This window comes from Cricetulus griseus, chromosome 5 (genome assembly GCF_003668045.3).
Source record: "Cricetulus griseus strain 17A/GY chromosome 5, alternate assembly CriGri-PICRH-1.0, whole genome shotgun sequence".
NCBI classification, from domain to species: domain Eukaryota; kingdom Metazoa; phylum Chordata; class Mammalia; order Rodentia; family Cricetidae; genus Cricetulus; species Cricetulus griseus.
In genome coordinates, this window is record NC_048598.1 from 55,106,972 (window position 1) to 55,120,760 (window position 13,789).

Below are 13,789 nucleotides of genomic sequence, written 5' to 3' on the forward strand. Positions count from 1 at the left end.
TGTGTGTTTCCTGGAAGCATGCTCACTCTCTCTGTTATGGAAGACTTTCTGGGGAGGGCATCCTGATACAAGGGAAGGGGCCTCACTGCCCTGGCGTCTGCTCTCCATGGAAGGCGAGCTCAGGCCTGACACCTTTCACTCCACTTCCACCCATTGTCCCCTGAGAACCTGTGGTGGCCTCCTGGTCTCAGGATGCTCTCTGCTAACTCCTTTTCCTGCCAGGCCTGCCCACATTCCTTCCAACCACAATGCTGGGCTCACCTCCTCCAAGTGGCTGTACCTCTCTGTTCTCTCCTGCCACACAGGGGATTTGTCCAGGCTTGTTCTTCTGTGAAACCTTCCTCCTTCCCTGAGAAGCACACCCAACTTGGTATGTCCCTCAAAATGTCTTTTCTCACTTCTGCACCATGGGCATGTGACCGGTTTCTTCTTCATACCTAAGACCCCATCTCTGTATCTCACTGTTATTCTTAATAACCTGTATCTCTTTCTCCAAACCATTCTCTTCAGGGCCAATAACTGGGCCTTCTGTGACTTTGTTTTCCTACCTGTGTGTGGCTCAATGGGGACACAGAGCTGATATGCATAGGAACAGGGGACAGGAATTCCATGATGTAGCTGCTGGACACTCTGTTGCTCTGATTGTGGGATTTGCTCTCTATGTGATCCTCAGTTTCTCAGCTCTCCAAATGTGAATTTCCTAATCAGCAAAGCGGGACATCAAAGTGGACCCTTACACTATTAGGGGAGGTTGTCAAGGGACTTCATGTCGTGGGTCTCACAAGGCGCCTGACACAGACACACACTGTCAGTGTGTCCTGTGGGGTCCTCTTTCAAAATAGCAGTAGACCCTTGCTTTCCAACTGCCAACAGCCCAACCCAAGCCACTGTCTTTCCCACTCCTGTCTCCAGGCTGCCTGGCTGATCTCTGTCTGCTGCTTTCACCCTTGTTCCACTTCATCTGTTTTCATCACAGCTGTCAGACATGATCCCTTAAAAATATGTCATGTGTTGTGACTCTTTCGTGCACCTCTTATAAACGGAGAGAAGAAGCCTATGTCTTCTCTATGGTCCTGTACGAGCTGGCCCTCAGTTCATGGCTCTGCTTCTCCTCTTCCCAGATTGCTCTCCCATCTCCAGCCACACTTCCCTGGCCTAACGCCTTTCCATGGAATTCTTCTCATGAGAACCCTTGTGCCTCCCCACTTGCTTAAGAGTTCATGAGAAAATGCTTCAATCAGATTGCCTCTGTAGGTGAGCTTGAAGGGTATTTTGTTGATTAATGATTGACATGAGAGGCCAAGGCCACTGTGGGTGGCACCGCCCCTAGGAAAATGGTTGAAGCAGTATGAGAAAGCAGGCTGAGCAAGCCATGGAGAACAGGCCAGGAGGCAGCATTCCTCCCTGGTTTCTGCTTCAGTTTCTGATTCTTTAATGGCTTCCTCAGTGATGGATTGTGTCCTGGGAAGTTTAAGATGAAATAAACCCATTCCTCCCCAGATTGTTTTTGGTCATGATCTTTATCGTAGCAAATAGGACGCAACCCAAGACAGGTGTTAATACACATTTTTATTTTGTACATTAACTTGTTCATTGTCTCCCCCAGTGGAACATGATTTGCCTATAGTGTTTGTGTTATGTTCCCAGCCTCTAATACTGGATATAAATAAATGCTCTGTAAAGCCGTATTAAAGAAAGAGATCTGATATTGGGAGTTTTACTGGAGTTCAGTTCCCCCTCTGGGCATGAGTGGGGAACCCCCAAGACCATGGAGATAGCAGCCTAGACTGTGGAGTAAACCTGGCACAGCAGTCTCCCAGAGTCTGGGCTTGGCCTGGTCCTGCCTCACTGGCCTTGGGCATCAGAACTGACTTAGAAGGCAGCACCAAGCCTGGATTCTGCCCCAGACTGGACTTTCCCTCCTCCCAGCTCAGCCCAGTCACCTCCAGTGGAGGGTTTGGCTGGGAACACTGAACTCATCCTTTTCTCTGGGGTGGATGGGTGCTCGGCCTCCACCCAGGAAGAGACAATGGGCATTAGTCAGCTTTGTAGCCTAGTGACAAATGTACCTGAGAAAACCAACTTAAGGTCTCGTGGTTTCAGAAGTTTTAGCATGGGATATGTGGATCTATCCCCTGGACCCCGGGGTGAGGTAGATGATGATGCTGGTGGGAGCCGGTGGGGAAGGAGGCTGCTCATCTCATGGCAGCCAGGAAGCAAAGAGAGAGGAGAGGAGTCAAAAGCACACGGGATAAAACATACCACTTAAAGGTACACTGTCCACTATTATGCTTCTGTTAACTGGGCTCCTAACACTGTTACTGCCTCCTAAGCATTATTAGCTGGAGCACTGACCTTCCTACGTGACCTTTTGGGGGATACTTAAGATCTAAGCTGTATTTTCAGCAGGTGACAGTCCCCAAGCTAGAGCCCACAACACTGCCCATAGCTGATTTTGTCCAGTGTTATCGTGGTTCTCATAGGGGGAACGTTATACCACCACCCTGGGATTCAGTTTCCAAGACCAGCAGCATCCCTCTAAAGCGAGCCCATGTCCTTGCATTCTGGGATCAAGCCCAGGCTTGTCGCTCCAATTCTTGTCTAGAAATTCTTGGCTCTTGTAGGAGAACTGCCCGGAGGATGGGAGGCTTCTCAGGTTCTTACGGCTCAGTGCATTTCCCCTCTGCCCTGTCTTGGTTTCCTCTTTAGGACTCACCACTCTCTCCTGTGGCCCAGGCCTATTTCTCTCCTCTGTTCTTAGGAACTGCTTGATAAAAGTCATGAATCTCTGTCCCCAAGCCATTCTGGATGAGAGCTCATTAGTGTGTGGGGCAGGTACCATTTAAGGAGGAAGGCGATAATCTGCCACAGTGATCTTGTCCCTGTTCCACGGGGACTCACAGAGGCCCCAGGTAGGGTGAGACCTGAGAATCCTACCTGAATTATATAACATGCTATCTTGTAGCTTCCATTTAAGAGGCTGGGGCCATTCCACACCTCTGCCATGGGCTTGAATGCTGAGCCACTTGAAGAATGTGGGGAGCCCAAGTGATGCTTTTCTTTCACCCCACCCCAGCCCCCATTTTTAAAGTGGACATCACCGTGAAGCCTTCTCTGCTTCAGGTAATCTCAGGAGGATTACCTGAGCTACCCCATCCACCCTCCTCTGCTCTAGGTCCCAAGGGTCCCGTGGTCAGCACCACCATCAGAGTACCTGGCGGCCAGCCCAGCCACGGTGGAGCTGGTGAGCCCGTCACAGGTATCCTTCTCAGGAAGCCTATGTGTGTGCTGCTAGAGCAAACCTTGTCTTTACTTTGTTTCTTATGTCAGTATCTAAGGCTGGACATTGCCTGATGATTCTTAGTGGCCTCTAGGAAAAACCCATGGGACAGAGCTGTCTGTGTTCAGGTCTTGGAAAAATGCTAGGGCTGGGGGCAGGGGGCTTACATGGGGGGCAGGGGAGGTTCTTTAGTGTGAAGCTCTGCTTCTCACACTGAATGGAGGATGAGAAACCACACAGCAACAGGCATTCGTAATAGTTAATATTTATTGAGGGCTTACTCTATGCTAAGTGCTGGCCCAAGCATTCCACATGACTTAGCTCACTTAATATTCATGGTTCACTGGGGCAAGGACTACTATTAGACATATTACATGCAACCCGCAGGCCTGGGCTGTGTGGGAGAGAAGGCTGTGGAGCCGGTGTGTGAACAACATGAGAAGAGATGAGGAAGGGGGGCATAGTGGCCTAGAGACCCAGTGATACTCAAGAGAGCATGTGCCCACAGTCCTGACACCTCAGTCAGGCTTCCCCAGACTTGGGAATGTCTGTTGGGATTTTCCAGTCCCTAGTTGAACTTTCCCAAACATAACCTAGCAGTCAAGAGCCAGGTGTTAGGAATGTTTGTCTGGTGTGCTGGCCATTTGATCCACTCAGCCAGACTTTCCCCCATTTGAACGAGAGTAAAAGATACAAATCACTTGGCCCATTGCTGGTCTCCAACTGCACTAGTTTTCCAGGGAGAGGATGGTGCCCTCTTTCATTTTAACCCCCATCAGAAAGGAGCCACTGGGGCAGGGTGATCGGAGTCTGTGGAACCTGCTTTCTTTCTTGCTCCCCTCCCTTCTCCACACACTCAGTCCAGTCAGGAAACATTCCTGCTGGCCTCTCTCCACAGGTCTCAGCCGTGAGTGACACCAGTGAGCATGGCTCTCTTGGAGGGAATGTTGATTTGCAACTGGTAGTGGGGGGTGGGGAGGGGACCTTGATAGGGCAGAGGAAAGTCAGGAGAAAGCCAGCTAGAGAAACCGGAGAGGGCAGCCAATGAGCTTCCAGCATGGAGGCTGGGTCATTAGACAAGCTTTGTAAATAACATCCGGGCTGCATTAGAACCATGATGTTCCATTCCCCAAATAGAAGTTGACTCTCTGCTTAAGGCATTCCTTAGGTCCTGGGGGAGCAGCACCAGCAAAGTCCCTCCCCTTGTTACTCTGGAGTCAGGACCTGAGCATAGAGAGACCAGGCTCACAAATCTGGCAGAATGGTGTGGCTTGCTGTCACTGCTTCCCACACTTCAGCAGAGACAAGCCTTCTTCTTCTTCTTCTTCTTCTTCTTCTTCTTCTTCTTCTTCTTCTTCTTCTTCTTCTTCTTCTTCTTCTTCCAATACAGGCAGATCTGGTTGCTGCAGGACACCAGACAGCTCAGTCACCCACTCATCACCTTCTGTCTTGGATTTCCAGGAGACCCTGACAGGGTATACAATGGGCACCTGGAAGTGGCTCCAAGGCAGAGCTGTTAAAGTGTGACTAGAACCTTGCCCAAGTGAAGTAGGGCTTTCTGTCCCAATTGTGGTGTTTTCCAGGCCACCCTTTCCACTCTGAGAATCCCTCTCCACTCCATAGAGCAGAGGGCCACCCGAGTCATCCATCTGCTGCCATCCCACACCATAGGCCCTTGTGCAGGAGTAATCTAAACGACTTGGGACTCCAGATAAGACCCTTGCTTCCATTAAACATTGACAGGACCAAGCCTGTCAACTGAGAGTGCTTAGGTGCAGGGGAACCTCTGGGAGACCATAGCAGCTGGGCTATTAAAAATGAATGGGCTCCGCTCCTCCCAGGGGCTGCCTCTCTTAATGTGGCAGCTCTCCAGGGCTGGGAGGAGGGGCCGGGAGGGTTCAGAAAGAGCAGCAGATTCCCAAGGAACTAGACCCCAAGGAACAGCAAGATCTTAGCTCCCTGAGCCACTTACACTCTGGGTGGAAAGTACACAGGCTTTCAGTCAGGAAGCAATTCTTGAATTTGAGCTCAGTCCTATAGCACGGCTTTAAGCACCCTGAACCCTCACTTATTAATCTCTAAAATGGGCTTCTTACTGACTCAAAAGCTTCTTATAACCAGGTGTGGTAGCAGTACTTGAGCGTTGAGGCAGGAGGATTGAGAGGTCAAGGCCAGTCTGGGCCACATCATCTGACTGCCTTGAGAAATGGAGAACAGAAGTAGTTTCTGGTGTTTGGAGTCTGCAGCCTCAGCATTTAGGAAACTGAGGCAGAAGTACTTCATAAGGTTCAACCCCATGATGTGTTAGGTGTGAGTTCCTGACCAGCCTAGGCTAGACTGACTGAGTCACAATAAACAAACACAAGCTCCAAAATCTGCCCCCACCCCACCTTCCAGAGATCTCTATCTCATCCTTGTTTGTCTGCTGTCCTCTCTACCACTCCCCCACCTTGCAAGCAGGTGTCTAGGGCACTACAGATTTTTCCAGTACCTGCCTATTGTTCAGTGTGTACTAGTTGCTTAGATAATGGATTAAAAAAAAAAAAAAAGCCTTTAAAAGGATGTCTACAAGACCAACAAAGTAAATGCAAATAAAAGATGGATGGAGTCAGGGTCACGTGGTACAGAGAAAATTATCAAGCTATCTGTGTTCATAGGGACCGTAACTCATGATCACCCAATAATCTACTTCACAGTGAAGGAGACTGAGGCCCAGCCAGGTGTGGCACAGTCAGGGAGTTCCCAAGGCCCCTGTCTTCTGGCTTCATGCTGGGGAGCTGGGGTGGGTGGGACTGACCCGGGTCTGTTCCCTATAGCAGGGTAGGACAGTATTATCCAGTAGGTGCCAGCTTCCCCAGTCAGTACAGAGTGTACTTGGATCCAGCTTCTTTTATGAATTCCAGGCTTCTGAACACCTGACATTTTTTTTATAACAGGCTGGGCGTATACTGGACTCTACCAGCTTTGGTTCTAGCAAAGTTGCCGTGCACTTCCTTGATCCCAGGAGGGCAAGGGTAAGGTGTCTTTGGAGAGGAAAAAGAATGAGCCAATTCTGACACGGCCAGCCCTTTCCCTAAACCATTTCTGCCCTAAATTACCCACTGATAGACCCTGCTACTAAGTCACCCTTTTATGAAGGATCTTGAACTCCACCCCCAAACTCCTTGTGGCTTCCTCGGTGGAATGGCCCAGGGACAAAGCTGATGGGAGAGAGTCAGGAGCTGGGAGATGCAAGGTCCAGTTTGCCTCTCTAATCACACACCCTATCTATGAAGTCACTGTGAAGACTGAGTGGCATAGTGAATGCAAAAGCTATGGAAGACAATCAACATGGGTCTAATGGGGGCGGGGCCAAATGTATCAATAAGGGACACCATGGTCAACCAGATTTCTTACATTTAAAGGCTTCTCAGCAAAGATAAGTAGTTTTTAGATTTTCTATCTTCCAGTCCCCTCATAAGGTTCTTATTCCTCATTGCTGTTGGTCAAGTGTCCATGTGCCTTCACCATATGCAGGAAGAAAAGAGCATTTTCCTCTTGCTGAACCAAGTTCGGCAACTTCTGGGCCCTAAGAGGCACAGGGGTGTGGGCACTGATAAGCGTTGTGCCAGCTGCGTTTACAGCGGAAGGTGCTAGGCACGCTTGCTCCCAGCACACCTTAAGTGGAGAGCCTGGGCTTGGTACACTGACTGGTGGGAATGGATGCAGGCACCTCTATGGCTGGCTCCCTTCATCCCCCTCCCAGTCCTCTGAAAAGCCCCATGGGGCTTGGTGCGCCTGAGCCTTCTGGACTCCTGTGGGCAGCTGCCTTCCAGGGCTCATCACTGGCTCCTGGTGAATCCAAAATTACCCTGACTGACTCACAACAGGCAAAACACATACCCCCTATGGCTGGAGAGCAATTTGTCTTTGTGGTTCTATGTAGTAGAGACAAGATTTTTTTTTCTTTTTCTTTTTTGCTCCAAGAAGCCACTTGGCTGTGTGCCCTCTTCCAAACACACCCACGCAGTGCAGCAGGTTCTCCTGAACTGTATGAGAACAAAGAGGTGCTGGCTGGCCTCCCACAGTCCTGGAGGGACAGACTTAAACACCCTTACCATGCTGGGCAGGAGGCCCAGAGCAGAAGAGAAGTGCGCAGACTTGGGGGTGGGGCTGGGACACTTGAGGATACTTTTCATGTCCCCCGCCCCCCCCCAGCAACAGGTGCAAATTGAATAAAGTTAGGCCCAAGGAGTCGTGGGGTGGGCTCAGCTGCTAAGGAGGCTGGCCTTTACTGGGTATTTGGAGGGGCAAGGACACTTGCAGGGATGGCAGCTGGTGGAGATCCAGGCTTAGGAGAGGTGACAGACAGAGGGGCATGTGTGCCCATAGTGACATTGCTTAGAATGTATGCCTCCTAACCACCTCACCCATGGCCTCTCCACAGCCACACAGAAAGCAGATTTCACCATCGTTTCCTGGATGGGAATCTGGAGCTCCCAGCATTTCTGAGGGGTAAGGAATTCAAGGCTTCCGGTGCACCCTCTTCGTGTCTTTTCCCAGTTGGCTATTTGCCTGAGGAAGTCACCTACAACTATGAGGAGGTCAGCCCTCCTCATGGACACCTGCTTTTCCTTAAAGGCTGTGTCTTCCCATTTGGGGGAAAGTCCCCTAGGAGTCAAGTTATGGTGGTAAGAAAAATGAATGCCAAGGGCTTGGCCAGTGACAGCTACAGGTGAGAAGACATGGGACACAGGAGGAGCTGAGGCCACTAAGGGGTGAGTGGGGGTAGATCAGCCCACTAATGATGACTAAAACTTGGAGAAGGGGGTCCAACCCTAGAGAAAGGTGTGGGTTCCAGGCTTGCCCCTGTGTGCCAGGAGAGCAGGGTCTAGGCCTAGGGTGACCCAATTGCTAAAGTCCTTAGCTACCAGAGGTAAGAGGGAGGTGAGGAGTTGTGTGTAAGCCAATCAATGAGCATAGCTCTTGTTCCTATGAGCCCCCCTGAATTGTGGGAGGTGGGAGTGAGAGGGCAGGATTTGGCGAGTGCCCTAGCTGAGAGGAAGTAGACTTCTTGCCCAAGAACTTCCCTTCTACATAGAATATTCACTTTTCTCTCAGGAAGAAACAGGTGGGGCTCTCTACACTGGTTTCTCAGGGGCTGTGAACCCAGGCAGGAAGCACCCCCCCCCTCACACACCTTCGGTTCTCCCTAATGAATAACAGAGCTTGCTTCCCCAAATTTTTTTTTGGGTCACTTCCTTCTGCTTTTGTCAGCCAGATTTGCTGATAGCAAAAGGAAACCTACTTTGATAGGTGCCCTGCCCTGGGCTTGACAAGCTGACCTGTCCTAAAGCATCCTGTGAGGGGAAAGGGAAAGCTAACATCAAAGCTGTGAACAAAGTGTATAAAGCTGAGAAGGCCCCAGGAGGGGCACAAGCGGAGCCCCTGGGTGGTGTGGACAAAAAGGGAGATTTGAAACCAAGAGGTCAGGGATGGTTGCAAAGAATCTTCACCAGCTGTAATCTCTTCCCTCAGAGACTCCAACCCGACATGTCCTTCCCGTTCCAGGGAGAAGGGATCCCGAGGCTCAGAAGGGCTCCAAGTCACAGGGCAAGGCAGAGTTGGGGTGCAAATCTGTCTTCTCCTTTTATATGGCTGCTCTTCCCTGGAAGCCAGGGATGGGATTTGCCTGGGGTAATGGGGGATTCCCGGGGTCCTGGAAGACAGCTAAGAAGAAAGGACTCCCAAAGGCAAACCTGGGACACCTGATGATTCTACCTGATTCCATGCACTGTTCCCAGAGAGCCTCCATTACAGCCATTGCCTCTGATAGCTGTAACAGTTGCCATAAAGTGTTCACTCCGTGCCAAGAGCTAGTATCACAGAGAGAATGAACATACGTGCAAAATGCTTGATAAGCATGTATGTCCCCTTCAGTCCTCAAAGGAGCAAACAAAACTAAATACTTCCACTGCTGTTTCTCAAATGAGGAAGTTGAGGTTCAGAGGAGCTGGCCAGCTGAGCGGCAGAACCCAAACGTACACATAGCCACATGCAGGAACACTAACACGGCCCTGTTGGTTTCTATTCTCTAACAGGTTTGGTATCGTCTAGTCCCAACACAATGGCTCTGCACAAGGGCACCGTTCCCCTGCCTTTTAAATCTCTGGCTTAATGGTGCTTTGACCAGCCATGCTACAGACTGTTCATAGCCAAGACAAAGTGGCCACATCCTTGCTCTCTTGTCCCGTCAAAAGAAGCCACTTTCTTTCTGTAAGCAAGACTCCCTTCTGTCACTGTGCCCAGAGGGTGGGGTGGGGTGGGGTGAGGTTTCCGTTCAGCTGATGCTCCACCAAGCAGAACCTGAGTTCAAGGAAGTGGACAGAGGAAGTGGGTCTTAGAGGAGGGAGGCTGTGTGGGGGTAAGCAGCGCTATAGGTGTGAAGGACTTGGAAGGCCCTGGGACTTTCCCTGCCCCATGGCCCTGCCCTAGACAAGGACGACCAAGTTCCCCAACCCATCGCAGACTGAGCATTCTGGCGGGGCCTCATTCTTCCCACCTGCTCCTGTGTCTCTGACATCCTATCAGCAATGTATCCTTTCTCTCCGCCTCTTGGAAACTTTTTCCTGCTCACACTCCCCTTGCCTTTCCACCCACTACACGCTTGACGTGTGCGGGTGCGTGGCAAAACCAGACCGAACTTGAGACCAATGGTGCCACAGATTTCTCTGGTACTGGGACTAGGCAGCAAGCTATTTAAGCCCCGGCACCTCAGCTGCCCTCCCAGGAGTTTCTCTCTGTTTCTTCCATCTTTCTGGCAGGCAGCCAGCCACCAGGTGCCCTGTCTCGTGCTTCTCCATCCTCCCCCAGGCCAGGCCTTTCCTCCTGAGTGGCTGGAGTGGGTGGGGAGGAAAGCCTGTCCCTTTACCCAAAGGGGGTGGGGGTGTGCACCATGCTCGTTGTTTTGTTTGAAGACTGGGTTACCACTGGCCCATGGTTGCTTTAAACACCCCAACACTCCAGGCAATCTCTCTCAGCTCTCCAGTAAAACTACACTCTCCAGACCGGGCTGCCGGGAACTGGAGTTAACACAGCCGACCCAAAGACGCCTTCCCACCGGCCCCAGATAGGTGCCAAGCTGTCCCAGGAGGGTGTTCTGCTAGGGAAGGTGACCTGCTGGGGAGGGTGCCGGGCTGGGGCGGGGGGAGGGGGACCTCCCTCCCTGCTCCAGCCGCGTCACCGAGGTCCCCGCGCCTCCCCCGCGCCGCTGACGTGGCCACCGCGCGCGCGTCACGCAGGCCGCCTGGAAGCGCTGTCCTTATTTGGGCGTAGACCTGGTGCACTGGCTGGGACTCTTACGTTGCTGTGGCTGCTTTGTGCAACCCCGCCCTCCTGTCCCATCCAGGCCTGGACGGGCGCGCAGCCAGTCACATCCTGCGGAGGGACACTGGTTCTGGGTCACCTCACGAGAGCCAAGAGAGGAGGGCAAAGAGCCTTCCCAGGCGTTATCTACCGTCTCCAGGGTTTCTCCTGAAATGTCAGAGCTAGGTGGAAACACAGATGGACAGTCACAGACGCCTTAGTCCCTGGGGCGGGAAAGCTGGGACGCCAAAGCCATTGTGAGCTAGTGCAAAGGGCAGGCTTGCTGTTGCCCGCAGTCTTAAACTCACCCTAATGCCAGCAGCCCCGTTTCCTCTAAAAACAGAGCAGAGATCAGTGTCTGTGCTCGTGAGGATATGGATGCCCCACCCTCAGGTGTAAAAACAGTTTTCCTAAGCTGTGCTGAGCTGTCTAGTCTCCCAGTGGTCACTGGGCACTGGGGAGGAACCTGGCCTGGTGCCCCTCCTGAGAAAGAAGCCACAGACACCTATCAGCAGCCTCTGTGTCTGGGGCCTCATCCAGCTGCTCTGAGAATGCCCTTTGACCTCATTGAAAGCTTATGCTTTGTCAACAATGTCATCTGGTGTTTGCCTCTTTTCTTCTCAGGGCTGTTTGTCTGGGGCCTGCTAGGCAGCAAGTGGTGAGCAAGCCTGTGACTACTCTTCAGTTTAGGCAGGAAGAGGACGGGAACTGCCAAAGTCTACAGGCAGTCACGGTGAGCAACAGGCACCGTGCACCACACACCTTTGTTTCATTGCTAGCAAGACCCCTCCCTCCTTCCAAAGGCAACCCAAGCTCATAACCTAAGCCCCAACAAGCCTTTTCCTGTAGGACACCAGCTGCTGCCGGAGCCCTCATTCCAACACCCTTGCTAGCTGTGAACTGTACCGTGCTCTAGGCTTCACTGTCTAGAGCATTCTCTGCCTGCTGGTAGCCAAGAGTCTGTGTTGTCTGTGCAGATTTCCCTCCTTGGGAATTTGGAATGTCCAGAGGGCAGGAGACATTTCCAAAATTAGAGCTCTCAGACTCTGCATGTGTTTTGAGGGGGACTGTAGCCCCTTCCTCTCATCTCTCTAGAACAAGGACAAAGGTACTGAGATCACATGGACGAATGATTGATTTATGACCCAAGTGCAAAGGCAGTGAGTCACAGCATCAGAGAGACCAGGCAAACCTCACTCTCCTCCCCACACAGTCCCCTGACACAGAGGACCTGTTGGGTGGCCAACACAAAGATGGTACAGCGGACAGACAGGCACCTCCCTTCGGAGGTGGCTGTCCTCATTTTTAAAAAGGCCCTTGAGGATGATACCTAATCACATGGGCTCAGAGGGTGAACTATGGGTCAGGTCAGCTGTTCCCTAAGTACTGGGTGAGGTTGGCTTAGCATCTCTCTGAACTGAGTAGGAGAGTCCAGTACTCCTCAGGATAGTTCAAGTTCCCCCTGAGAGTGGGGCAGAGGGCAGGGCCTATTGCCTCTGGGCTGTGCTCCTGTGTGCCTCAAGTCAGCTCAGTGTAGGAGTTCTGGCTGGCTTCACCCTGTGGTGAGGTGTCCAGCTCAGCCCTGTTCCTTGTTTCTACACATAAACACATAGGCACTTGCCCCCTTCAGAGACAGGGTCTCAGCAGCCTCCCCTCAAACTCTTCATCTTCCTGCCTCTCCTGCTCCCTGTGATCCCGGGAGTGCGCCACTGAACCTGGACACTCGGCTATCTCTTGGCATACATCACATCACAACTTAGCTACTTTGCAGAAGGCGTGGATCCACAGAGGGGTTGATTCAGCAAGGGTGCAAACAGCTAGGAAATGGAGTGCTGCCGGTTGCTTACATTCTCAAAACGTCCTTTTCCCTCCTTGATACACAGGCTGAGTAAAGTACAGATTCCTCTTGTTTTCATCTGCCCAGTAGCACACAACTCCAAGCCTCTCTGAGAATTCATTGAGATGGGGCAATGTTACGGAGGGGGGGGGCAGTTCATAGGCAAAGAGCTCTTCTACGCAGGGCTGCCAGGCTGGGGTGTGACTAGGGATGGGTGGGATCTTCTTTAGCCTACAGCTGCTTGCTATCTTAGGGTTTCTATTCCTATAATGAAAAAAAAATAACCAAAACAATTTTGGGAGGAAAGGGTTTATTTGGCTTACACTTCCACATCAGAGTACATCATTGAAAGAAGTCAGGACAGGAACTCAAGCAGGACAGGAACCTGGAAGCAGGAGCTGATGCAGAGGCCATGGAGGAGTGCTGCTTACTGACTTGCTCATCATGGATTGTTCAGCTGGTTTTTGTTTGTTTGTTTGTTTGTTTGTTTGCTTGTTTGTTTTTGGTTTTGGTTTTTCAAGAGAGATCCACCTGCCTCTGCCTCCCTAGTGCTGGAATTAAAAGTGTGCACTTCTATCACTCGGCTCTGCTTGCTTTCTTATAGAACTGAGAACCACCAGTCAAAGGATGGTACCACCCACGATGGACTGGGCCCTCCCACAGCAATCACTAATTAAGAAAATGCCCTACAGCCAGATCTTATGGAGATATTATTATCTCAATTGAGGTTCCCTCCTTTCAAATGACTAGCTTGTGTTAAGTTGACATAGAACTTGGGAGAGCACTTGCTGACAGTTGACTTCACTTTGGAGTCAGAAGCTGGGCAGGAAGTGACTTTCTTTCTAGGAGCTTCCCTGCTCCCACTGTGATCGTCACACCACTTCTGATTTGGAGGTTCAGTGACTACACTCTACATGTCAATCAAATGCCCCCTTTTGTCCATTCAACTTGGCTGAGGGTTTCCCCTTCCTCTGCCCAGTTCTCTTGCTAGAAGAAAGCAGAGAACACTTGAGGCATCAGGTTCAACAGGGCCCATCCCTTACTCTAAGGAGTTCCTGAGCCAAGAGGAGGGAAGGAAACTCTGGGCTAGAAAACTCATTAGAGCTGATGTTTGTTTATTATCCCAGCCATTACCCTGATTCCAACTCCTCCTGACATCATTATGGATCCTCATTAGTGGTCCGTTTAAGGATGACATTAAAAGCCAATGAGGGTAACTTTAGATTCCTTCAGGGTGGAGGGTTGCACACAGATTCCTTCTTTTTCTTATTTTTAAAAATATTTATTTTTAACTTAATGTGTGCATATAATGGGGGGTACATGCAAGT

The 13,789-nt window shown here is 51.0% G+C and overlaps 1 long non-coding RNA gene across 1 annotated transcript; it reads left to right on the forward strand.

Annotated features, from left to right (window-relative positions):
- The first annotated feature begins 261 nt into the window (after window positions 1–261).
- On the forward strand, window positions 262–12,810 carry LOC113835906. The gene is made up of 4 exons (XR_003485729.2): window positions 262–370; window positions 7,707–7,774; window positions 9,361–9,535; window positions 11,249–12,810. It is a non-coding gene; the product is annotated as an uncharacterized LOC113835906 (long non-coding RNA).
- The last annotated feature ends 979 nt before the right edge of the window (window positions 12,811–13,789 follow it).